This window comes from Pleurodeles waltl, chromosome 6 (genome assembly GCF_031143425.1).
Source record: "Pleurodeles waltl isolate 20211129_DDA chromosome 6, aPleWal1.hap1.20221129, whole genome shotgun sequence".
Taxonomy (NCBI): Eukaryota; Metazoa; Chordata; class Amphibia; order Caudata; family Salamandridae; genus Pleurodeles; species Pleurodeles waltl.
The window spans coordinates 1,647,431,268-1,647,457,461 of NC_090445.1; the positions used below are offsets into that span (position 1 = coordinate 1,647,431,268).

Consider the following 26,194-nt stretch of genomic DNA (forward strand, 5'->3'; position numbering starts at 1 on the left):
TTTTTTTGCACTATGTTTCTTTAAGCTGGAAAGGCATCCTTGTGTCCAGAGTGGATATGAGTACACATTCCATGCCAAAATACAATGCCACATTCTAGTTTTGCATTTCATGTAATTAAGCATTATTCTGTCAAACGTTCCCATAATTACAAAAAAGCAAATTACACAGATTTTCTACACAGAATACTATTAATTACATATCCTCCATACCTCTACTTATATTGAAATGTTCTTGTTAGTTACTATACTGCACTGTTTCCCAACCTTTTGACTTCTGTGCCCCCCACCCCCAACTTTATCATTACTGGAACCCAGAGACCCCCACTGAATCATTATTGGAATCTGGGGGCCCCAAACTGAGTGCCCCAAACTGAGTCGTTACTGGAAGCCAGAGACCCCAGCCGAAACACTGTTGATGATTTGAAAAGCAAAACAACACATGCACAAATGATACCACAAATGATACCACATTTTAATTTGCAAACAAATATAAATAAATTAATTTAAAAGGAAGGTTGCAGTTTTTCTAAATTCAATTGAAGCCACACAATGTCCATACTATATTCTGTTTGATGCATCTGCACTGCTCCCACCAATCAATCTGAGGATACTAATTTCATTTTTAGCCTCCCATTTCAAATTCCTTGACATTTACAGTAAGTTTCAAATTGTTCAATTGTACATTTAGCCACTTTATTTACATATACTTTAATATTCTCTTGATATTATTTAATTTTCTAAGCAGTCGCAGACCCCCTAAGCATTACTTTAAAAAAACAATCCTTACTCATTAGGATAAATTTTGGGTTCATCTATCCCACTTTAGTCGCCTATAAACCCTTTGGTGCTAATCTGCTCACTAAATAAAGGCCTTTCAAAATAAAAAGAACGTTTAACAGATTTCCCCTCCAACTCTCTGAAAAAGGCACCACCCTTCAGCAGATTGCAAATAAGAAATACAGGCAGATTCTAGTCATTTGCTAAGGGTGGCGAAAGAGTCTGGAAGATAGGTGAAAAGGTGTTGAAAAGGCCTTTTGTAATGACGGCCGCAGTCCACTGCTGCCGAGTGAGTGGGGTGAAGTGTAGATTTAACCACTGGTTCTGCTTTTTCAGTCTTTGCATGAATAGAATTTTAGTTTTTTTGTGGTTTTAGAGTGTGGAACTTCAAGTCCCAGAATGCAGAGTACTATAGACTTTTTAGTCAGTAGTATCTCCATGAAAGTACCTTTTTGCCATTTTTCCAGTTGAACTCCGAGAGCTCTGAATGCAGCCTCCTCCAGGCGGCTATCCCTGCCTGTGCTGTTGAGCCGGCATAGAAGTACCCCTTGAATTTTCCATGGTGAGATTACTGCCTGTGCTTCACTGTTTCGAGGTGTTCTCTACAAGAAACGTTACAGATTCGATAGACATTGGGACCCAAATGTCCACCAAAATCAAGTACTCAGATTGTGGCCAGTTAATCCTGGTTGACATATTAAAGAATGTCCTTTGAATGTCTTCTCAGTGGCGATGGAGGAGGTTCCTCCATTGCAAAAGGACCTTCAACAGTGGGTGAAGCTGGGGCCACCTGGCCTGGGCCCTACTCTTAGCAGGCCCTGCACGTGCAACATTCCAACATGTCAGAACATCAGTTCTTCTGGAAAATGACCTTATTGGTGGAACCACAGTGTGTTAGTTCACACTCAGGAATAGAGGTGGCTTGCAGGAGTCAGTCAGGATCATGCTGTTTTGTAAGAGTGGGTGGGGGGACAGTGATGTGGGGTGGCTCACCCTACAAAAGTAGGAATACTGCAGTGTATGCACTGTGTTTAGTGTGACCGTGCAGTGTGTGGCTGACTCCTCAAACTAAACAAACAGCAACAAAGCCTATTGTTTCACTTTTGTGTGACAAAAACTATTTCATTGTTTACCAACAAAATAGTGCATTGGCAGGGGAGGTGGATTGTTTTGAGAGGGAAGACGGCGGGGGGAGGGGTTTTGGAAAATGTTACTACAACACACCTCTTTAGTTTGTGAATCCTATCTAGCACAGTTAAAAAAAAGTGTGTGTGTGTGAGAGAGAGAGAGAGAGCATGCGCAGTGCTTCAAGCTGATGTTCCATCCATGTATAAACACACTCCTTATACGTGTATCCAGTTGGTATATATTAAGGCCTAAGTTGCCTACTGTAGATGTATATGAGCAGCCTATAAATCCCAGATTTGAGGCCTTGTAGATGGATTCGGCTGTTCATCCTTTCTAAGTCGATATAATTCCTCGGCTAAGGTGCCCCACCAATGTATTTGGTTTCACTGAAGCCTGTGTCCATACTGGAATACAATGTAGTTTTGCAACCACTTCTTAAAGTCTGCAGTGGTGTAGCAGTCACTCTCCGCCCTCACAAGCTCTGTGATTAAACTCCTTCTCCTCGCCGCCCAGTCTGCCCAAGACCCTGCCCTGGCATCCTATGACAGCTTGAAACCACGCAGTATCGTATGGCCCCATCTGCCATACACGTTTCTTTGCTTTCCATGTTTAATTAATTTGACTTAAACTCATCTATTATATGAATATCCGCAAATAGCATCACAGTTTGCTCCTTTCCCAGAAGCAAAAATGAGCATCCAAGCCTCAAACGTGCACTATTGAAGGGGTGACTTGACCCCCTAGATTGCAACACCTGCGCAGAATGGAGAGCAGCACACAGGGTGGGTTTCAGTTCGTCTCCGCCAGCCCCTGCCCATCAACTATCCCGGAAACACATAGGGCTTTCACGTTACCCAAGTTCATGCATGAGTTAATAGTACAGTACAGATGCTTTCTGGTCTTTGTAGTCCTGACTTTAGAGAAACCGCGTATCCTCTGACTTCTTCAGCAACACACAGCCTCAACGAGCACATTGTTTTTAAGTTAACCCTGTGACATGGCGTGTACCAACCAGGAACGATGCAAGGCTTCTCAGCAAAGCAGGAAAAAATGAATTATTCCTCTAGGAGTGCTCCACATACACTGAAAGCACACTTTTTTTTAGGGCCATGGTATTAAAGGTATGTCCTGGAGGTCCCTGTCAGATTTTTCTGGATAATCACAGGCTGTGTAAATTAGCTCTATTCAAGCCCATTGAATGTAAATGGATCTTAAGTAGACATTTGGCATTAATCAGTGCCCTCCTGGTCTACGTTTATACTTAGCAAGTCTAAAGATCCTCTCATTCTCCACAGTATCCTTTTGAAACTCCTAATACGTGGCAATAATTTGAAATATAAATGTGGCCAGCCATGGCACTGAGAGTTAATGGTTGCAAGCGGGTGTGATCATCTCAAGATTAGATGCATTTGCTGCAGGGACATTTTAAGGATTTGGGGGCCCCAGTGCCAATCGTATCTTGTGGGGCCCTTTTCTAAACAATTTAAATTTATGATCTAGTTTCAGCTCTTTCATGCCCTCTTTGGCTAAGTCACTGACAGTGCACATGCACACTCCTCCAAATTCTAAATGTGTTTACATCTAACATTCAAGGGTAGTGACAAATGTTTTCAATATTGTAACACAGCAGATGTTAACCAGTATTGCTGTAAATAATCTCTGTGACATCCTCCCATTTCTGGGAAGCGAGATCCTCTTTTCATCTAAAAGACACTTTTTATGGATGCTACATGAAGCAAAACATTCCCCTGCAAAACATCTGTAATAGACTCTCACACATCACCCACATTAACAATAAATTAAAGAAAAACGGTATTTGAAACAATCTGTTTAAGAACTATTTCAAGGTCATCAGGACAAGGCTCTGAAAAACAGCTGGCTGTATGGGGGGAACAGAAAAGCTGGGCCCTGGTCCAGCGCCCATTGTGCCCATGTCTTAAAACATCTCTGATTTGCGGAACTACTTGGTAGGGATTATCACTACTCCAGGTTGTGGGAAGCGTGCTGGCAGCAGGGTCCTACATGCATTCCATGTTGTCTTTGGGTGTGTGCAGATATGTGCCTGTTGGCAGCATTTATCCACTGCTCACTATTTGACAAGAGAGTAAAGTAGCCACACAGGAAGCAACCGGGCTACACCTTCACTCATCTCTCCTCCTCCAGCGGAATGTTCCACCAGTTGTTTTATGAAGCCTCTGCTATTTCGTTGCCATGATTTGCAGTTTTGGCTGCTGCCAGGAAGGGGTGGGTAGACAGCGCGTGGAACGGGGGCACAGGGGGCAGTTAAAAAATAAATACATAAACTTACCTGCCGCCCCTCCTCGATCCACCGCTCCCACCAGCCGCCTCGTGTGCTTCCCTCCCTAACCAATCACAACACTTCCCTCATGCTGTTACACAGCATGAATGAAGTGCAGTGATTGGCCTGAGCGGGCAGAAATGCCGCTCAGGGAGGGAGTGAGGCACTGCGCTTGGTCTCCACCCGGCTTTAAAGTACAGCCGGGTGGAGAGTTTCTAAGTGCGCATGTCAGTTTGGCTAGCCTCAGACTGCCAGCCAAACTGACATAAAGCACACATACCACTCCTCCGCCACTTGATGGGGAGGGGGCTGGCCCAGCCCAGCCTACGAAGGTGGAAAAATAAAGGGATAGTAAAAACCTTTTATTATCCCTTGATTTTTCTGCTTTTCGTCAGTGGGGCGATGCTCCTCTGCAATAGCGGAGGGGCCGCCCCATATGGTTTGTTTCTTTACTTTGACTCATTCAATAGCCCTCTTTCTTCAACATGAAAGAGAAGTTTCACTTGTTTGATGTCGCGCAGTTCGTCCCTGGGGGGTTATGTCTCTACTGAATGAAGCCACAATAGACTACCGGTCACAGAGTATGCAGTACACATAGTGGCCTTCTGAAGCCACCTACATAGTAATCCCTCCTTTCAAGGTGAACTTGAGTAGCCAGACTTCCCCATTTACTAGCCCCATTCTACTGTCCTAAGTAAGTAACCACACTCAAGAATGCAATAGGACAGATGTTTTAGAGTCTCAGGGCTTGCACAAACTAAATCCTGGGAGTAATACACAAAGGAAATATTGATGAAGTATCCTGTAGTATGCTGTGCTCTCCTCCACCACAATAATTCAAATCCCTAATGAGGAACATCTTAAAGTTTTGCTTAAGAGGCTTCTCTTGTTTCCAATACCCAAACCTGTGGATTAATAAGTTTACACGTATTACAGTGGCAAGTGGCTCAGAGATGCAAGTGCTGCTGTGCATCTAGTGCGAGCTACAGGTCACGCATTCAAATCCCGTTTTAGGCAACCCACCCTATCATCCTACCGTGATCGGGAAATTGAGTACCATTAATTTAGGTAATAGTCACATCTGTTATTTGTGTGCAGAAATGTCATTATGTAGCACGATCTAAAAATGAGTTAGTAGCTACAATTGCTTATTAGCAACATTCAGAAAAGCCATTAAACGTACGTTGCATAAAGTGCTGCACGATAAAGAAGAATTTGGGAGGTAAAGTGGGCTAGTACTTCCATATCCTCGCCCTTCAATCTTAGACTAGGAGATCCCCATCGCAGTGCGGATTCTACACTAGCGAGTGCTTCATGGATCCCGTAAACCCTCTACACTGGCCTGGGTCCATCAATATCCAATGCCGTATCACCATGGGCATCTTACCCACACATTGGCAACCCTGTAGGATGTGGGAGTTAAGTTTCATCCATGCCTCTTAAGGCAGTAAACACTCACTCTCTTGTGGCCTTCCTTGATGACAAGACCTAGTAAAGAGGGCAAGCACTTTGTCTATCTGAATGCGCCAAGGACCTTGCAGATTTGCCCGTTAGAAAAGTTCTCATTCTATGACTGTCTACAACTTAGAGCCTTATGCTGGGCTTCGCAACTGCACATCACTAATGCCACTTCAGTTTAGCTAATGTCACAGAGTCCACAAGTAGCTCTGAAATGAGCAAAGGATTACGACTCGGAAAAGTCAAATCCCTTAAACGGAGTTAAATTCACCAAACGAGCAGAAAGCAACCGACTGACCTACAAAGCACAAGCCGCAGGCAGTGCTGCTCCGGGTACCATGATGGTTTTTTCTGGGATGTGAGGTGACAGTGGAAAGTAAACGCCAGGATTCAGAAGGCGGTCTTCCGCCTGCCTCCACCATCTGCCAAAAAAGCAGATCTGTCTTCTTGCAACAGCCTCAAGATCTTTTCCAGGATCAGATAAAATTTGGAAAAAAAAAATATCAAACTCAAAAAAATATTTCAGTTTTTGGTTTCATAAAAAAGGCTACAGATGGGACGCAGTACAGAAAATATAAGTTGCACGCTAAATAATTGTTAATAAGCAACTGTAGAAGAGGCAAGGATGCTTACTACTTAAGTTGGTCAAAGATATTCGCTTCCCACTTTTCCTGAGAACAGAGCTAATTCAGTTCTTCTGGGGAGCAACAGCAATTATTTTTTGCTCACATTTGTTAATACCAGCACATTTTGCATTTCTAAGCTCTTCCCATTTCGACAGATAAAATTATTGAGGCGTGGGCAGTTAAAGAATTTTGGTCAAGTTGATGGAGTTAGTCAACTTCCTGGGAGAGGAGTGATCAAATTTCCATGTTTATAAATTTGAAAAAAGTTCATTTGCTCATGGTCCATCCTTTGGGAGCATTTGACTTTCAATCCAAGAAAATTCAAGCCAATAGGCATAATGCTAGTCTGAATTACCTATACTTTACAATCAATTTGTGTGTTTTTAAGCGCTATGTATACCAACAGTTACATCACAGTGCTGAGTTTGGTAAAAGAAGAAAATACAGTCAAATAAGGTAGAGGAACTTAAAGGCCCATTAGATAGGCGAGTAACTGGGTTGAATGTTATTTAGTTGTGACACTTTAGCAAACAATATCGCAGCCAATAGGATTTTGTTTGGTGTCACAATAGCCTACGCTAGTACATTACAGCATCAGCATACTATAAACATCATTGAAAACTAATAAATGCCCCCGACCCTGCCCTTCTCTCCTTTACGTGACCCTTTTCCTTCTAGTACTCTTTTAGATTGTTTTTCTCCTTTCGACTGAATTTGTAGTTGCAAAATTTACAAATCACCTTGTCAGTGCGCTGGACACAGTTACACAATCACAGCATGATGAACGAGATGAATTAACTAGATGCAGGCGAGGATGCGCTGGAGGTCCAGTATTAAACAGCTAGGAGGGAACATTATCAAAAACAGGTTTGGTATGGGGTGATAGAAAATAGGGACAGGGAGCCCAAGATCGAAAAAGCACCCTAAATTGCGAGGTAAGGAAGTTAAAGACCATGGATACGGTTATACACAATACATTGACAGCAGAATTTGAGAATGGTGGCAGCAGCCAATGAGAAGTCACAGTCAAGATGTGAGTGGCCAGAGTACAAATAGGGTTTTTGTGTTTGAAATAAATAGAGTTTTCTGCCTTTGCCCCTTTAGCTTTTTTATGATTTTGTATGAAAATGCAGTTTTAATTTTTTTGCTGAAAACCAGTTCTAGGATTTTTCTGACGCACGTAATTCACAGCCAAATGCCATCCGCCAATGAGTTACCTGTGATGAAATCCCAACCTAAGGAAAGTGCTGTTTAAATTTCTAACAAGATTGTCCATTTCTATGGCCCTCAAGCTTGACTTAAATTTTTCCCATCCTTGCCATGTAATTCATCCGTCCAGTCTGCAAAACGTGGTAATGGGCAGAGTGAGTGGTAACATGGGTGTCAGAAAGGGGCAGACAGCAACCTAGAAAAAGCTGAAGTGTGCATCTGGTGGTCACTTTCATGTTTTGATCAGGCTTTCCCACCAACCGGTGTGGGTTTCTTTTTAGGTCAAGCATTCAAGCGCTCTGGCCTGTTGTAATCTATCCATGCCAATCACTATCACTCGTTCCTAGGTTTGCCTTTCAAAAATCCTTTGTGATCATTGGTAAATGCTCTATGTTTGTCCTTCCTCAGGGCAGTTTTGTTACCGCCTTGGCCATTGACCCTGTTACATGGATAATTGTACATTTGCTGATACGTTTGACAGCGAGCAAACTTCTTTTTCCTTTTGTGTCTCTCCTTCACACTCATGCTTATGGCAGCTGTGGCACTTTGAATCGGCTCCCTTATGTTAACTGTTTTACTTTTCATTTTCAATTTATGTGGCAAGAAAAGTCCAGTTAGGAATTTACAACCTAATAGTTCTCACTTGAGCAAACGCGAAACCCATTGCATTGCAAATGCTTTATTTTTTATTTTTTAGGGGTACCGCCATACTCCAAATGACCCTTATTCTCCTTTTTAAAATGGGAAATCTCCCCCCCCCCCGCTCCTTGCCTCACTCTTCCCAGAAAGAGGGTGCTGGAGCCTTGGTAATGACAAAGAAAGAATGCAGGTGTAGATCAGAGGGGAAGAATGTCAAAAAGATGACGGCAAAAAAATACTTTCTCAGAAATCCATTTCATTTTTTTTTTAAATCCAATTAAATCAATCATTATGGTTAAGATATCATGGTTTAGTTATGTTTGGCTTTAGGTACATATTCTTCAAATGAGTGAAATGGCAGAGTCAAACTTGCATGTTAACAAGCATTGATAAAGTCAAGAGTTTGGTTTGCATTTTCATTCCTGCTTAAAAATTAGGTAATGCTGCTGCTGTGAAAAAAACAATTTTAAACAAGCATTTGCAATGCAGTGGCTCCTGCATTTGCTCGACTTAGAGCTATTAGCGCTGTAAATTCCTAACTGGACTTCTCTTGCCATATAAATTGAAAATGAAATGAATAGCAAGTGTGGGCGTGGTTAAAAGCCCACAGGGAGATTACAACAGGCAAGAGTGCTTGCGAGCTCGACCCTAAAAAGGAATACTTTACAGGCGAAATGCAAATATGAGATAAAGAGTTTGTTGTGTGATAAATCAGTGTACTTTTGAGATTTATACTAGTTCTTCAGGCAATGCAATGTAAGCAGTCTGAAGGCGGTGGAACAGTAAACCAAACAACCATCAGTCTCAGGTGAGAAGAGTACACATTTGTGAGGAGCTAAAGCCCATTCAATGTATATTTTATGCATATTTAAAAAAACTGGTAAAACTAGGGCTTCCAGACAGCGGTGCTGGTATGTCAGATCTAAAAATAGCTCCAGTTAAAATTGCAAATTGTGCACCTGGGTGTTCTGTGGATGTCACTCTTATGCATGGATAACTCAAAGGAGATGTTTTGTTTGTTAAAACCCTCATTGTTGAGGGACGCTAACCGCCATCCCAGGGGCTGGTGGGCCACATTGTTCAGCAAAACTCAGTTCAGAGAAGGAAGTGCTGTAGGACAGGTTCTTCTCCATCCATCTACTACTCTCTGTGCCGCTTGTGTACGTGCCAGAGGTAGGGCAGTCATGAGTGGCTTGGAGGAATGCCACGGGTCAACAGCCATTCTATAACAATGGGTAACGAAAGCCAGCAAAGACAGGAGGTGGCCGGGCTTTGAAGAAAGAGATGTTTAAGGAAGTAAAACCTCACTTAGGTACTAGAGGACAGCTAAAATATAGAGGGGCTACTCCTCGGTTCATGTGCATAACCCCTCAGCTTTTACTTACTGCTCGACTTCAGCTCAGTATTGCAGATCTACTGGCAGAGCCCTCCCCTGCGCCCATGTCATGACAATCACCTTCGGATTCTCCTGCTTTTTCAGCCAACCACTACTAACATGGTGTAGTTTGCATTGTCTGATGAGGAGAAAATGTGCAAATACCAGCAGTTTGCTTAGCATTGTTGGCTGGGAAACTGAACTGTCTTCCCTTGCAATATGGTGCGCCCTGACAGCTGTGCATTCACCGTTAGTGAGTGAGTTAGCACCCCAAGTGGGTAGCACTGGTCAGAGGAGCTGTGGTTGTGAAGTGTGGTTGAGACACCTTATAGCTCACATGCCTCTGCAAATATCACACAGCTCTGTCCTGTCAAACCACTGTGTTATTGATTTTCTTGATAAGCGTTCATGTAGCATTTCATGGCCTCTTGGCACTAGCGGCTGAATTAGAGGCAGCCCAGACCAGTTGCTTAGCATTTTATTTTATTGAGGCATGAGTTGGCCTTCAATCGTGTCCTACGTGAGGGTCTTTTGGGGCTCTGATATCAACGGGAAATAGTATTAGATTGGGGAGGGGGGCTGAACTGAGAGAGCTCTGCATCAATGCAGCTCTTTCAGTCACTTGGAATTCAGGCAGTAATACGGTGCACAGAGTATCAAATGTATCGAAAACCATATTGTGCTCAACAACATGGCTTTTCATGAGTGAATAAGAAGACCACCTAACACCTGTGACCATGCTTCCAATGCCATGCCTTCTTTCTTTTTTTTTTTTTTTTTTTACAAATAACTGCATGCTGGTACTTTTATTCCAAGTAATTCAGTGCGAGTGGCCCAGGATGCTGACTCTAAGAATGCTTGTGTTTGTTAAATGAAATCTGGTGATAGAAACAATGCATCCCGTTAACAGCCATTTGGTGACCCTAAGCTACCCTGCCTGTGCTAGAGTCTTGGCTGCTACGTACATTGCTTGCTACTGCTGAGAGTTGCCAAACTCCTCAAACATCTCTTTTGGAGGTGCCATTCTCTTCAGCTTAAATGTGTCTGATTACCTGAGATGAAGTGAAAAGCACTGCTCAGCATCCAGTATTGTTCTTATTCTTCTGTGGCCTGTGTAGAAGACTGGGATTGCAGTCCACCCTTTGTGCCTGGCAAAATTCAGAAAAGCATTGCTCCTCGCCAGAAATCAAGGAATTAGATCAGGATATGTGCATTATAAGGAACATGCAAAAAGGAAAGTACAACTGAAGAACCTGGCCCAATCACATCCCTCTCTTTGGAAGCTTTTATCTCTTCAGCCATACTTCCCATTCCCAGTTAGCCGTAACGGGCCAGTCTTGGCTTTCATCCTTCTAAGGTCTTTTAAATGAACTCCATGCAGTATGGGATAACAAACAGAACATAGTAAAAAAGCTGGGAAGTGGCAAACATATTTGGTATCTACAGTAGTTTTACTTAAAAAGGCAAACATTTCTTGTTGGTATGACAAATATGATCAAAGAATCAGCCCTGGCATTTTTTCCTGATCTAAAAAACACATTAATGTACAGTTCCAAAAAGATGTCAGTATGACAAAGTGTTTCCTGTTGTAAGTGTGGGTTTAGGGGTGGAAACATGGGTGTTGCCAGGGAGGGGCAAAGCGTGGCCATTGTGGTAGCAGTGAACAAACAGATGTGGCAGCTGTGAGGGCACTCACGAATATTTCCAGCACCTCAACTCTGCTGACAGCCCACCCTGAGCACAATCTTTAGGAGCCAGCACAGAGGGGGCGGGATTAGGATTGAATCCCACCTGCATTCTGGGATTGGTATTAATCTCATCAAAGTTATAAATCTACACAAGTGTACGAGTGTACCAACGACTTTCAATACTTTTTCATGCGTCAGAATTAGCAAGCGTGTTTCGCGCTCTCCTGCTGCTGAGCGGTGGGTGGCGAGCGCCGGCCTGCCCCCTTCCAGCACGCGGTGGACGAGGCCTTGTACGTGCCTTGGACGTCGAGCACGTACGCACGGCGCAAGCACAACACTCAGACATCGCTGCCCGAGGTCCAGCACACATGTGGCTCCAGCTGTGGCAGGAAGAAGCAAAGCTTCACTTTTCTTCCCAACTCTGGCGAAATGCATGATGGGATGACGGCCTAGCCATTCCTTACCTGCAGGGTGCCCAAGTAACACTTCAGAGCGACTATAGAGGAGTCCGGCTATGGTACTAAACTATCATCATGGGATGACAGCCCAGCTATTCCTTACCCAAGTAACACTTCAGAGCGACTATAGAGGAGTCCGGCTATGGTACTAAACTATCATCATGGGATGACAGCCCAGCCATTCCTTGCCTGCAGGGTGCCCAAGTAACACTTCAGAGCGACTATAGAGGAGTCCGGCTATGGTACTAAACTATCATCATGGGATGACAGCCCAGCTATTCCTTACCCAAGTAACACTTCAGAGCGACTATAGAGGAGTCCGGCTATGGTACTAAACTATCATCATGGGATGACAGCCCAGCCATTCCTTGCCTGCAGGGTGCCCAAGTAACACTTCAGAGCGACTATAGAGGAGTCCGGCTATGGTACTAAACTATCATCATGGGATGACAGCCCAGCCATTCCTTGCCTGCAGGGTGCCCAAGTAACACTTCAGAGCGACTATAGAGGAGTCCGGCTATGGTACTAAACTATCATCATGGGATGACAGCCCAGCTATTCCTTACCCAAGTAACACTTCAGAGCGACTATAGAGGAGTCCGGCTATGGTACTAAACTATCATCATGGGATGACAGCCCAGCCATTCCTTGCCTGCAGGGTGCCCAAGTAACACTTCAGAGCGACTATAGAGGAGTCCGGCTATGGTACTAAACTATCATCATGGGATGACAGCCCAGCCATTCCTTGCCTGCAGGGTGCCCAAGTAACACTTCAGAGCGACTATAGAGGAGTCCGGCTATGGTACTAAACTATCATCATGGGATGACAGCCCAGCTATTCCTTACCCAAGTAACACTTCAGAGCGACTATAGAGGAGTCCGGCTATGGTACTAAACTATCATCATGGGATGACAGCCCAGCCATTCCTTGCCTGCAGGGTGCCCAAGTAACACTTCAGAGCGACTATAGAGGAGTCCGGCTATGGTACTAAACTATCATCATGGGATGACAGCCCAGCCATTCCTTGCCTGCAGGGTGCCCAAGTAACACTTCAGAGCGACTATAGAGGAGTCCGGCTATGGTACTAAACTATCATCATGGGATGACAGCCCAGCTATTCCTTACCCAAGTAACACTTCAGAGCGACTATAGAGGAGTCCGGCTATGGTACTAAACTATCATCATGGGATGACAGCCCAGCCATTCCTTGCCTGCAGGGTGCCCAAGTAACACTTCAGAGCGACTATAGAGGAGTCCGGCTATGGTACTAAACTATCATCATGGGATGACAGCCCAGCCATTCCTTGCCTGCAGGGTGCCCAAGTAACACTTCAGAGCGACTATAGAGGAGTCCGGCTATGGTACTAAACTATCATCATGGGATGACAGCCCAGCCATTCCTTACCCAAGTAACACTTCAGAGCGACTATAGAGGAGTCCGGCTATGGTACTAAACTATCATCTTGGGATGACAGCCCAGCCATTCCTTACCCAAGTAACACTTCAGAGCGACTATAGACGAGCCTGGCAATGCCAAAGTATCTGCTTGTTATAGAAAATTGTAACAGAGGTAAAGACCCATGTATCTTGTGAATGAATAATAGAGATCGCGCCAAGTGGTCATGGGTTTAAATCCAGGTTAATAAAATGAGTATCAACCAGTTCTGTAACCAAGTTAATTTGTCTATCAGTGGCGTCAAGATCCCCATAGATAGGGGACGTGCGCTCTACAAATACCCCTATTAGGTAGGGGTGGCTCTGCAATAAGGGTGGAGGAGCGTTGCACCCCATCCCCCCTCCCACCAGCAGCAGCTGCAAATCCTTTCAAAGAAAAGGATAATAACTGTTTAGTATTCTTTTCTTTGAAAGGGGCGGGGCCACGGGTATGACGTGCATTGAGGTGGAGTGCACAGCACTCCCCCTCACTGCCCATGTATGTTTGGCCGGCCGGCCAAACTTACATGCGCACAGGGCTCTCTGCAGCCCAACAACCTAGTTGCTGGGCTGCAGAGAGTCTGCACAGGCTTCCAGTCTACCTTGGAGCGCCCAGCCAATCCTGACACTGCTTTGAGTAGCGTCTGATTTGGCCGCAGGGCAGGCTGGGAGTCTGTGCCTGTGTGCCGCGACGAGGCAGGAGAGAGCAGCGGCGCACGGCAGAAAAGGTATGTTTTTTAAAACTCTAATTTAAAACTGTGAATGTGTTAATAACCCCCACAGCGCGCACCACCCCCAGAAATGCCAGCGAGCCTTGAATGCTATTAGGTTAGGTTAACATGGTCAGCTTGGTGAGCAAAGTAAGGTACAATGGAGTTACCCTATCTAAGCAAAGCTAAGCCAGTGCCAATGGCCCGTGGTGTCTCAAAACTTGAGGTGGGGGGGGCCTGCAAAGTACATAGTGCCCTGCCCCCTCTTGGAACCAGTTAGATGCTCACAGACCAGGGGCCAACCAAGTCTCTGCAGGGGATGCGGGGGCTAATGTTACGCCACTGCCAATGGAATGAGATGCCCTTTGGAGCGTGGGTGAGGAAAAGGGTGCACATAGCAGATTCAGGACTTCATATCTAATGCTGTAATAACCAGGCGCTCCTGAACACAGTCGTACATCCACCCCTCACTGTAATCTGCCAGCCATCCCTACACACTGCCCGCAGGTACAGGCTGCACAGAGACCCCTTGCAGTACAGGTGACAACCAATGCAAACAGTACATGACCATGTATGTGTTCACCTCCTGTCCCACACTAACTCCTCCCAGCGAAAGGATGCATTTCATGCACGTGCTTTGGCGCTTGTAACTTTTATGACTTAAAATGCGTTTTTCCAGAAGCCCCTTCCTCTACACACTCAGCAGGCTGGGTGGGGACTAGAGTTTACAGCGAGGGCAGCAGTGCAGATACCCTAAGGTAAAGTAGAACTGGTCTTTTTTTAAAAAGTTTTATGCAGCGTGAACTTTAGGACATTGGAGTGCTTTAAATGTGCACCAGTTCCATTACAAAGGCCAGATTCATGTTTTTTTAAGGTATGAAGAGATTAGGTGATTTGTCCAGAATCACAGGATGTTGAGCCGAAACGGGGGGAGGGGGAGAGCTGAAACCTGGCTCCCCCAGCACCTGGTTCCAAAATCGAAAGCTCTGGCCTATTCAGCTGATCATTGGTCTGAGTTACTGGGTGAACAGACACAGCCTCTTCTAGGGAAGTCTAACAGCACACAGAGTAGCAGAAATCATGCGGCCTGGCTCTTACCAACCACAGAAGAAGGCTCCTGTAAGAGGCAGCGACGCTAAAGAAAGGAGAGGTAATTAGATAGGCTGGTGCTTTGAATCCCAGCGGAAGTCATCCATCCTCTCTAACAGGCTCCCGCTGGACAGTTAAGAAATCAGGAGGCAGGCCATGTTTGCCGTCACACACCTGCAACTTCAATATCTCTATTAGATCTCTTAAAGGGGCCATGCTGAGTAGAGAAAAGGCATACTCTTTACCCAGTCCTGAATTTTAACAACCACCAACAATAGCAGACATTCCAGAGTATTCCTTCGTTTGATAATGCATGCTAGGGTTTTAAGTCCTACTGTGATATTATTCACAGGATGGCCCTGTTAAGCTTTTGCAGGCGTTCCTGACAGGTTTGATTATATGCTCTGTGTGTCAATTAACCATGTAATAGGGAAAAGGCTCCCAGAGCTCTTCCCCACAGAGCAGCATGGAAATCATTACGATTGATGCAAAGGAAGTAGATTTGTGCACAGTATCCTGCATGCACCACAATCCAGGCCACTAATGATCACATATGTGTAACGTCCCCATCAGCCAATGTCGAGAATGACTTTATTCAAAAGGTTCGAGATACACCGATGTGCTGGATAGACAGGCCACAAAAGTTCATCTTTTTAAAGAGACAGACTCTCTTTCTTGCTACTGCAGTCGAGAGTGTGCAGGGGTGGGAGTGGTGCATCCTTATTCTCACCCCTATGCAAGATTAAAGTTTACCCTCCTACATTTCCAGCCGGTGTAGAATGTCAACAATGTACCTCTAATGCTCTGCTAGAGCCAGAGCTTCCAGGGGATTACAGACATAATCAATTCCTCCTAGTCTCCGTTATGGGCAGAATGAGGAACTTTGGGAAAACAAGTCAATTCTGCTGAAACCTTTACAACATAAACTATAGCTTTCAATCCACAGGCTACCTCTTCCTACAGAACCCTAATGCAGGTATTTCCCTCCAAAAAGAGCTACCAACAAAGATCTTCTTCCTTATATGGTACATTATGTTGAGTGTGGTGGGACAGGATACACTCAGTACTAGGCACTGTTTTCGGACACTCCTCTCTCTTAGGCATTCTAAGGATGCTCTTGAGAAGATAGCGACATTACTAATATCAATGCTCTTGCACCACTAGAATGAGCTATCAATTGACAAAAGGCAATCGCCCTACATTGGGCCAAAGAATATTCCAAGCTGTTACAGCAGACCTGAAGTCCTTTCATTGGAGCAGATTCGATTTTATCCCCGGCACCTGACACAATCTCTGGCCTCTCATATGTTAGATAAACTTGATGCCTACCCCAGGAAACCATCACTCACAAAATAAATATAATCTGTACCTTGGGGCACACCGCTCTGTTTATAAAAGACCAATCATTTTGGGGAAGTTTCATCCAATTCGGAATAATATTTGTTGACACTTCTGCCAGCCTCTCACAATATTATCTTGTTACAGTGCTGAACGGGACTTCTCAAGAAGGCAGTTTCTGTGCCATATTTGTGGTGATCTTCATGCCGTTCTCGCACCAGACATGTTGAGTATTAAGGGAGAAAACACATTGACACAACAACCCAACCAATTATGAAAACAGAGGTGGTTTGGTTTAACTTCTCTTATTCTCCCCCAAGCCTTTTTAAAAATGTATAATTGCCAACATTGTGCTTCTACGTCGTCCCACCAAAAAACAAAAGGCTTCTGGGTGCTTTAATAATAGATACATTTCCACCCTCGAAGAAAATCTTGTGACATCGTTGCCAATACTTGCATGTTGTGTAAAATATTGGATTCAAGTATAGATATATATTCAAAAAGATATTCTTTCGACACTCTGACACGTGTTTCATATACTCCAATACGGAAGTCTTCCGTTCAGCGGCAGCAGGAGATGCCAGAGGGTTAAACCGAGGTTTCAGCGCTCTCTTCTTCAGAGATCCTGGGTGCCGCAGAAAGGCTGCGTCGAGCCATGTTTCTATTAAAAAGCACTAAGTGAACAAGCGGTTTCACCTCTCAAGATAATAAGGTTAAAGCCTTACACAGGCGGGGATAATTTAGATGCCCTTCATGAGGGAAGCACATTAGCAACTGTGTGGTTATTGGAGAGAGCAGCTTGGGAGGATCTTTCAGAAAAATGTCACAGACATGCTGGGAAAGGAAAATCACACGAAGCAAGCACGGAGCGCACTCACTGGGATACAATAGACATAGAGGAGAGGCTTAGAATAGGCGACCACATGTTGTATCGATGAATAGACCAATACCTTACTAGATATAGGGATATCAGGTGCACTGAGAGTTAGCTGTGCCGTTTCAAGCTAGAAAAAAGGGACATTGGAGGAAGGGGGTGTCAAGGATGGCACCCAAAGCACCATTCACCATTAAGTAATTCAAGATAATGACTATCATGGCATCTCTAGTGTTCTAAAGGGCAGTATGTAGAGCAGCTTCTGCCTATACTTCACTGAGTGGTGCTGTTTTGATAGCAATCAGAAGGATGCGACATGGCTCATCAAAGTACATGTTACGATGCACACGTAAGCTGAATGAACTGTACAGCAAATGGGTTCCACTCATTTAGTCCACCAGGGCTCCTCTAAATTGACTAAGTGGTATTTGGACTTCTACTGAGGGCAGATCCCGGTAACTAAGTACATCACTCATGGTAAATTCACAGTAATTGCTGAATTCTGATTTGCTATCCTCACCGAGTCAAGTGCTAGAGTGGGGCACTTGGTTCACAGTAAAAAGAGAAATGCATACTTATTACTTGTGAAGGACTCCTATCCTTCACAACTAATAGCTAAATCTTTTATAAGCCTCAGTCAAGAAGCACCTGCCTTTGTGACATGTTTTGCTCTGTGGAACTTCCCAAATAAGTACCTAAAGAAGCAAACGTGAAGAAATAAGCCCAGACTGTACATGAGAACTGGATACAGAAGTGAAGCAACCCTGGCCAAAAAATAAGGAGTAATTGGGGTGCCTCCTTATTACTACTACTAAGGGGAAATGAACCTCTGGTTCCCCTATTTGACAGCATAGGCAAAATGAGGCATATGAGGTCCCTAGGGTCAACTTGACGCCGTCCCTGCGACCCCCTCCATCACTGCAGTACTGCTCCATTATGCCACCATGGGATGTGAATAAAATGCCTTTGCTCGATAGCAGGAACATTTTTACCAATTCCTTTCCTTGCATTACTCTGCATTCAGAAGGGCTTTACACATCGTGGTGTTTTTATATAGCACGTGGACCAAGAAGGATTGACCAGCAGAATGGCGAAAAAATGCAACATAGGGGACATTGTTAAATAAGTCAGAAGGGGGCAGTGAATTAGAACTTCGGAGTGAAAAGGATTGTTAAATAAGGGGTAATAAAGGAAATTTAGGAGCAAAGAAAACGTTAGGAGTGGTAACAACAAGTAGGAGGCAAAAAGGCTTGGCTTTAGTAAAATATGGTTGGTTGGAGAGCTGCTGGGTCATCTAAGATATTTAAAAAAACAGAGCCTAAACATGTTATATATATACTTCGTCTCCTTCGCCTCAGACAGAAAACATTGGCACTGTAACTCGAGTAACTCAAGGGAACTACTCTGTGTGAATGTGCTACTTTTGTAAGAAGAATGACATCACTCAGTGAAATTAGCCAATAGGAAAAGTGGGTTGATCAAGTGCTCCATGCTGTATGCCAAAGTGGGCAGAAAAAAAATGCGAAGGACAAAATAACAGAGCAATAAAGGCAGGGAGCTGGCTTAAAGCCCAAATAAGTAAGTATGTGATATCATTTTAGTGAAATCAAAAGGTCTTGCTAGTGCCAGACCTAAACATCGGTGGTGACTAAAGGAAAAAAAATAAGAGGCAACAAGGGAAAGGAAGTAAGGAGTGTGGAAACAAGGAAAGGAAAATAAGGGTTGATGAAGAGAAAAACTCAGGGCCACAAGCGAAGGAAAATAAGGAGTGACAGCAGAAAAAAAACCAATCGCATGAAAAAACCAAATGAGTGGATGTGAATGGAAAGCAGTTGTGGTGACAATGACGAAATCAGGAGGTGACCAAAACAGTGGGAAACCAAAACTGGAAAGTCATGGATGACAGTGTAAGAGGATTTGAGGTAACAATTAAAGCGATTTCAGGCGTGCCCATAAAGGGCTAACCATGGGGTGAGTATTGGGTTGATTAGCTCCATATACTTGGTGAGACATGCGGCTGTCTCCATGCCTCTTCGCCCGTGGGATCCCCTTGATCTCCCACATGCACAGAATTGCTTTTCACATGGAGCAGTGAATTTTGAGCCTGGAACCCTACACCAAAAGCAAACAGGTCAAAGCAGATTGGCGGGAATAGGCAGGGTGCCTTCTGCGGCCAGGCACTGGTGAGAACTGACGCGCAGCAGGCACCTGCTCCTAGGCACTGGCTGGCACCAGAAGATTAGATGAGGAGCTTGTGATAAAGGTAGGCATTCAGAGCCAGCGAAGGCCTTTGAAGCCGCATACGTGCCTGCCACACATCCCCCAGCTGTCTGCCAGCATCAATATTTGATCACTGGCCTTTGCAGTCTTCCTGGCTGCACAATGGCTTCTTATCTGAGCCTAATGGGCCACACATCAGACACTATATCTGTAAGAGGGTGGGGGGAGGGAGGGATTCTCCTCTGACCCCCTCGACCTACTTCTGCTCAGCAGTGGCCATTCTCAAGCTAGCAGGATCACAGACTCAAATTTCATTGTCCGGAAATCTGAAGTCACATGATCTGCAAATGTCACCCTCTGCAATCTGTGGAGTAGGATAAAAACAAAGATGGGGCGGAGGGGGTTATAGCTGCCTCTTAACCACAATTGGAGGCGACAGTGCAGTTCAGCGGAGAGCTGGAATCCCCCCTGGATGGCAGATTGGGCGATTTGAGGGTTACTGATGAGAATAAAAACAGATAATTGCACATACGGCCGGAAGTATAAAGGTAATGTAATGCATCTGCTAGATTGTTTTTAAACTTGCCCTGTACCTACTTACAACAAATATTTAAAAGTACGGTTGTTTAATCATCAACCATTCATGGATGCCACAGGGTGATTGGCAGGGGATTGGCCTTCTAACTTCACACAACAGTCACCCAAAGGCACTCACTGAGTGGAACAGACTGACAAGTCAACAACTGTCATGCTTTACCAGCTAAGCATGCGCAACATTCAGCTGGCCCAGACATTGACATATGATGAGCTATATCACAAATGGCACGCACTCGTGGGGTTTCCAACTCCAGGATCCTGATGCGTGGTCTCCCTAGGGCTTAGAAACTCTGCCAGTGTTACAAACAAAGACTTGTCTGTTTAACAAGCATTGGCAAAGCCAACAGACCTGGCTTTCAATTTGTCAGGACTAAAATATATATAAACAAAAGGATGTTTTCTACATTAATTGCATCTATGAGGCAAAGAGTTTAATGTAAAATGATTCAGTATACCTTTGAGGTGTGAAATAGTGCCTCAGGCATTACAATGCAAGCACATCAAAGGATGCAAAATGATACTCCAGACAGCCAATAGCGTGCGATGGACAGAAATATTTCTCTGAGGGAAACCAAACTCCGCTCTATGCACATTTTAAAGAATTAGCAAAAGTAGGTATTTTAGACAGCTGTGCTCTCAAATCAGACCTAAAAATGTAGGAAAAGGTCACAGAGGCCGCCTATTTCTGTAGGGGTTGTGTTGGAAAGGTGCCCATCCAGTAGCAACTCTGATGCAAGAAGAGGTGGGAAAGATCTACGTATAACAAAAAAATGTAATTAAAAAAGTATGTGCACTAGCAGGAAAACAAAGGTGAAACAACTTGGTGGTCACCAGGCAGTTCTTGCTGTTCCTATGCAAGGAAGGAATAACTAGTGAGTCATTGTGTAATGACGATGAGGAGGAGCAAAATGGTTTCCAATGATGAAAGGGCTGCATGGCTACCAGCGGCGGCCTCCGCATAACTCAAGGGGAGAGGCGGACGGATACGAGGTAAAAATAAAATAAATACAATTTTAAAAAAGCACTTCCCTTGCATCCGTCCACGCCGCCTCGCACTCCACTTCTTCTGTTGTCCAAGCATTCACTGCTGGGACACAAGCATGGGGCTGCCCAGCAATCCTCGCGCTGCTTTCATGCAGAACCTAGAATGAAAGCAGCGCCAGGATTGGTTTGGCTGCCACTCAGACACAGCCCTGGGGTCTTTGCAGTTTCTCCAGCCCAGATGGAGAAACCTAAGTGTGCATGTGTGTTTGGCCAACCAGGTACGGCCGGCCAAACACAAATGCGCTCTTAGGTGCATTCTCCCCTCCTCCCCGCTCCCACGGCCCAGCCCTGCCCTTCCCTGCACTACTAGCTGTGCCAGAAGCAGAGAAATAAAACAATAGTAAACTATCGTTCTATTTTTCTGCTTCTGGCTCAGCCAGTGGGGCGACACTCCTTCGCCATAGAGAAGGAGCCGCCCCTGATGGCTACTAGAAAACTTCCAGTGTTTAAGGCTGTGATGAAGATGAGTGGGCAGAGAGGGGACCCTGCTATAACAATAAGGACAGACCAGTCAGTTAACGCACCTACTGCAAGGAGGTTCCACTGATGGGTCTACGATGAATTAAGACTAGGATACCATCAGAGCCCCACCACCACTGGCAAGACAGACTGCACCTACAAACAAGAGGGAACAGGGTGGGGCACAAGTAAGTTGTGAGACATATTTTCAGATCCCGAGCAGGCCAACCATACTCAATGTTTTCACAAGTTGAGTATCATTAAAGTCTGCTGTTCCTAGCACAGCTGAAAGAAGGTGATGTAGCGCTGTGTGACCATCATTCATAAATGAACATGGGAAGATAATTACTCTTACTTGTGACAAAAGTGTAAGCAGGCAACTAATGGCATTTGAATGCAGTGTGTGAGAGCATTGGCGCTTCTTCCATTTCATGTATGCCACAGCAGAGACATTCTCTCGATTTTTGTGTTGGTTACTACTGTCACCTGAAATATTTCTTGAAGCTTTTCTGGTATTTTCATCACCCATCATTGGCTGGGTTGGTATTGGGACATTATGTGCGACTCTCTACGTGGTCAAGGGGAGAGGGGTTTCTACATGTGCACACTCTGGATTCACCAATTTTTCTAGTGAAGTTGAAACTATGACTTCTTTTTCCGATATATGTGGGTACCATTACTTGTATCTGAGGACTCGGAGTACTGTGTATTGATGCCACACATGTTAGTTTTTATATTTTGATGTTCTAATGTCATGTATGATAGCTCTACCATTTGTAACTGAAGCTTTTTCCTGATTTGGTGGCAGCTTCAATATGGCGCCAATTTTCTCACTTTTCTTTCGCCTGGGTTCTATTTCTCACTTTAGGTACTTTATATATGTGATTACACAGCATTTTCCGGTCATGTGGTGAAAGCCCTTTGGCCGTAACGCTATCCTGGCAGATTTAGGGAAATTTATCGCATGTCCTGGTTTTTAAAGAGGGTCTCCTGAAAATGGTGAGAGGTATTTTTTAGTTTTTCAAAGCAGAGATAAGTAGCAGGTGTTGTCTAAAAGTAATTTAATTAAAAGGCATTGAAAATGGCTTTAAAAAAGGCTTTGAAAATTGCATTTTATTGATAAGGTTAGTGCTTCTTCTGTAATTCTACGCTGATGAGCGCTGCCATTACGTGAGTTTGATTGAAGTAAAATTGTAGTCCTTCTTCTATTTTTGTGAAATGTCACGGTTTGGGGCTTTAAAATTCTAGTCACCCTACCACAAGCCCAAAGCATAGAACCTTAGAAAAAGCAGATGATCGTGTCAGTGTGTGAAGTGTTGGGGCCGGAAACTTGTGCATGTGTGACTATAGTCTACCCAAAGCAATATTCACGGCCCAGTCCAGACACACTTGGCTGTTTTGAAGGTGTTCTCATACTCTCCCTCAGCCCACAGAGAAGCATGTCCACGGCACAAATAGAAGAAAGAGTGAAAATGATGTTGGAACCTACAGACCACGAGCGAATAACCAGATGAATTAGATGCCATGAAAGAAAAGCCAAGTGTGGATACACGCGCCAAGAACATTTCACAATTTCCCACCTTCTCTTGTAGATCACGTTTTGAATAACTACAATAATCATATTGGATGCAGTAAAACAACGTTCTATTTTTTACTCCAGCAATTCAGTGTTCTCCAAACAAAAAAAGAAGTCACTCTGCAATTACATGCAAGTAAAGTGCCAGTTTTCATTGTGGGAAGAGGTCAGGAGGAAGTGATGTGGAAAACTTCAAGGAAAGCTTGTGATGTCAAAAACTCCTTAAATAGAGTTTGGGCCTGGACTTGTCTTGGACACGTGTGCACCTAAAAACCAGAATCCTAAGTAAGAATCAAAGTAGTTAAATATAAAGAAAAACAAACCCTGACAAAGCCAGTAGGCACAGTGCTGTGTTAGGAGGGAAAAGTGTGTGCGTACTGACCACCAATTAGTGTTTTGTTGTTTTTCACTATAAAAGGAGTTAATTTTAACAATTATCTTTTTAATAAAGTAGTATGCATAACCCTGCCAAAACATGAGGTTTTTTTTTTGTATTTTTAGTATTTGAGTAAAAGCCACTAAAAGACAAAGACAGAGCAGAAAATTGAGTACCTTCTACAAACTACTGGACATTGTCACCCATGGAAGGACTTGGTGGTATGATGGCCCCTGTTGGAAATGGTCCTTTTTGCAGGGTCATCCCCAGTCTTTTTGCCTTCTTCCTCCTATTTTTTCTGACCTGTTTTTGTTGGCTTTAGGACTCTGGGCACTTTATCCCTGATAACCAGTGCTAAAGAGCATATGTTCTCTGTGTAAAGTGTACGGTTGATTGGTTTATCCAGGATTGTCATATTTGATTTACTGGTAAGTCCCTAGTAAAGTGCACTAGAGGTGCCCTGGGCCTGTACATCAAATGCTACTAGTGGCCTGCAGCACTGGTTGTGCCACCCACATTAGTAGCCCTATAAACATGGCTCAGACCTGCCACTGCGGTGTGTGTGTGTGCAGTTTTAAACTGCCAATTCGACTCAACCTTCCCTTTTACTACATGTAAGGCACCCCTAAGTTACGCCCTAGGTAGCCCCGTGGGCAGGGTGCAGTGTATGTTTAAGGTAGGACATATACTAGTGTGTTTTATATGTCGTAACAGTGAAATACTGCCAAATTCGGTTTTCTCTGTGCAAGGCCTATCTCTCTCATAGGTTAACATGGGGGCTGCCTTTAAATATCCTTAAAGCGCAGATTCTCTTTGAGAGCCGATGCAAATGTGGAGTTTAGGGTCTCTGAACTCACAATTTAAAAATACATCTTTTAGTGAAGTTGGTTTTTAGATTGTTAGTTTGAAAATGCCACTTTTAGAAAGTTGCTTAATCCATTCTGTGGATTCCCCGTCTGGTCAGTTTGACAGTTGGGCTGTTCACATCTCTCCTCCGGACAGTAACACAAATGGGGCTAGGGTGTAGCCTGCATATCTTGATTAGCCATTTGAGCTGGAGGAGAGGGGAGGAGTGGTCACTCACACCTGAAAGGACTGTGCCTGCCCTCACACAATGCAGTCTCTGACCCCCTGGTGAGTGTCTGGGGCATGGCCTGGACAAGGAAGGATCTTGAAAACACTTGAGACTTTGCTTTGAAGTTTGTCAACTTCATAGGCAGAACTGGGTATAAGAAGAAGACTCAAAACCTCAGACTTATAGAATCTTTCTGGAATCAAGAGGAACCTCTGCCCAGGAGAAGAGCTGAAGGAGGAGTACTGTCCCTTTGCTGTGCTGCTTTGCTGGACTCGCCTGCAGTTGCTGCTTCTGCCTGAAAAGAGTGCAAAGGGTGAACTTTGCTGTGTGTCCTGCTTGAGAAAGTTCTCCAAGGGCTTGGAGCAGAGCTTGCCTCCTGTTGGTAGTCTCAGTGACACCAAAGACTTCAGTTTCCTCGACCTGCAGCACTGGGAACTGTGTGTTTTGTGCTTTTCAAGAGGAGAAACCACTGCGATGCCACCAACAACGCTGCTGGCCTGCACTGTGACCTGCTGATGCCGCACGGAGTCGCATTGCCCCGCTTCGCACCATGACCCTGGTCTTACCGACACCGTCTTCGGACGACTTCACTGAGCCACTGCTCGCACTGCAACCTGTGGGCCCGGCAATCTGACATCGCCTGCTCACACCGCCGCCTGGGCATCCCTGCCGCCACTCCTGCTGACACTGGCACCGCTGCCTGCACCGTGGCCTGTGGACATCGCTTGTGAGGTACATGAAGCACCGTCCCGTCCCGCAGCCCAGGTCCACCGACACCAGCACCATCGAATCCTGTGTCGTCACCAGGTATCCTGCCTGCACCTTGGCCTGTGGACACCGGTCGTGAGGGTCACGAAGCACCGTCCCGTCACGCACCGCTGCCTTGGACCTACCGACGACAGTGCTTCATCAACAACAACGACGCTGCCTGCACCGTGACCTGTGGACCCCGCACATTGCACCGCAGCCCTGGTCTCACCGACGCCTCTGGATGCCGTCACTGAGCCGCTGCCTGCACCGTGACCTGTGGGCACCGCACGTCGCATCATCCCGCTTCGCACCCGGGCCCCGACGCCATCCACGCCGGCGCACCTGACTTCATCAGCCCCAAGTTCGATCAGCAACGCGTGTGAACTTCAAGGGCCTGACGAATCCCGCACCAACTCCAGAACCAACACCGCGATGTCAGCGACGCCGCTCTGCGGAGCTCATCGCAAGGATCACGATGCCCTACAAATCCAAGGTACTGTTTGCGGGTCTTCCCGACACTGTAGCTGGCCCGCGACGCCGTGGCCAGCCTGAACTGTTGGTTTTGTTGCTCACAATGCCGTGATAGTCACAGGTGGAGCTATTGACTTCAAGGAACTGTATTTTTGAGTAAATCTTGTAGAATTCATATTTTTGTTACTGTATGTTGGGTTTTTATTGTATTTGGTCTTATTTTAAACAGATAAATATTGGCTATTTTTCTAAAACTGGTGTGGTGTCCTTATGTAGTGTTTTCACTTTGTTACTGTGCGTTATGTGCAAATGCTTTACACATTGCTTCTGAGATAAGCCTGACTGCTCGTGCCAAGCTACCAAGGGGGTGAGCAGGGGTTATCTGAGCGGGTATCTCCCTTATCCTGACTAGAGTGTGGGTCCCTACTTGGACAGTGTGCAAACCGACTGCCAACTAGAGACCCCATTTCTAACAGCCCCCAATCTGCCATTTTTCTGTAGCAAAGGAACAGATGAAAAGCTA

General features: G+C 44.9%; 1 protein-coding gene across 2 annotated transcripts in view; it reads right to left on the reverse strand.

Annotated features, from left to right (window-relative positions):
- VAV2 (vav guanine nucleotide exchange factor 2) overlaps positions 1-26,194 on the reverse strand; it is a 708,430-nt gene that overhangs the window by 294,785 nt on the left and 387,451 nt on the right. The window lies entirely within an intron of this gene.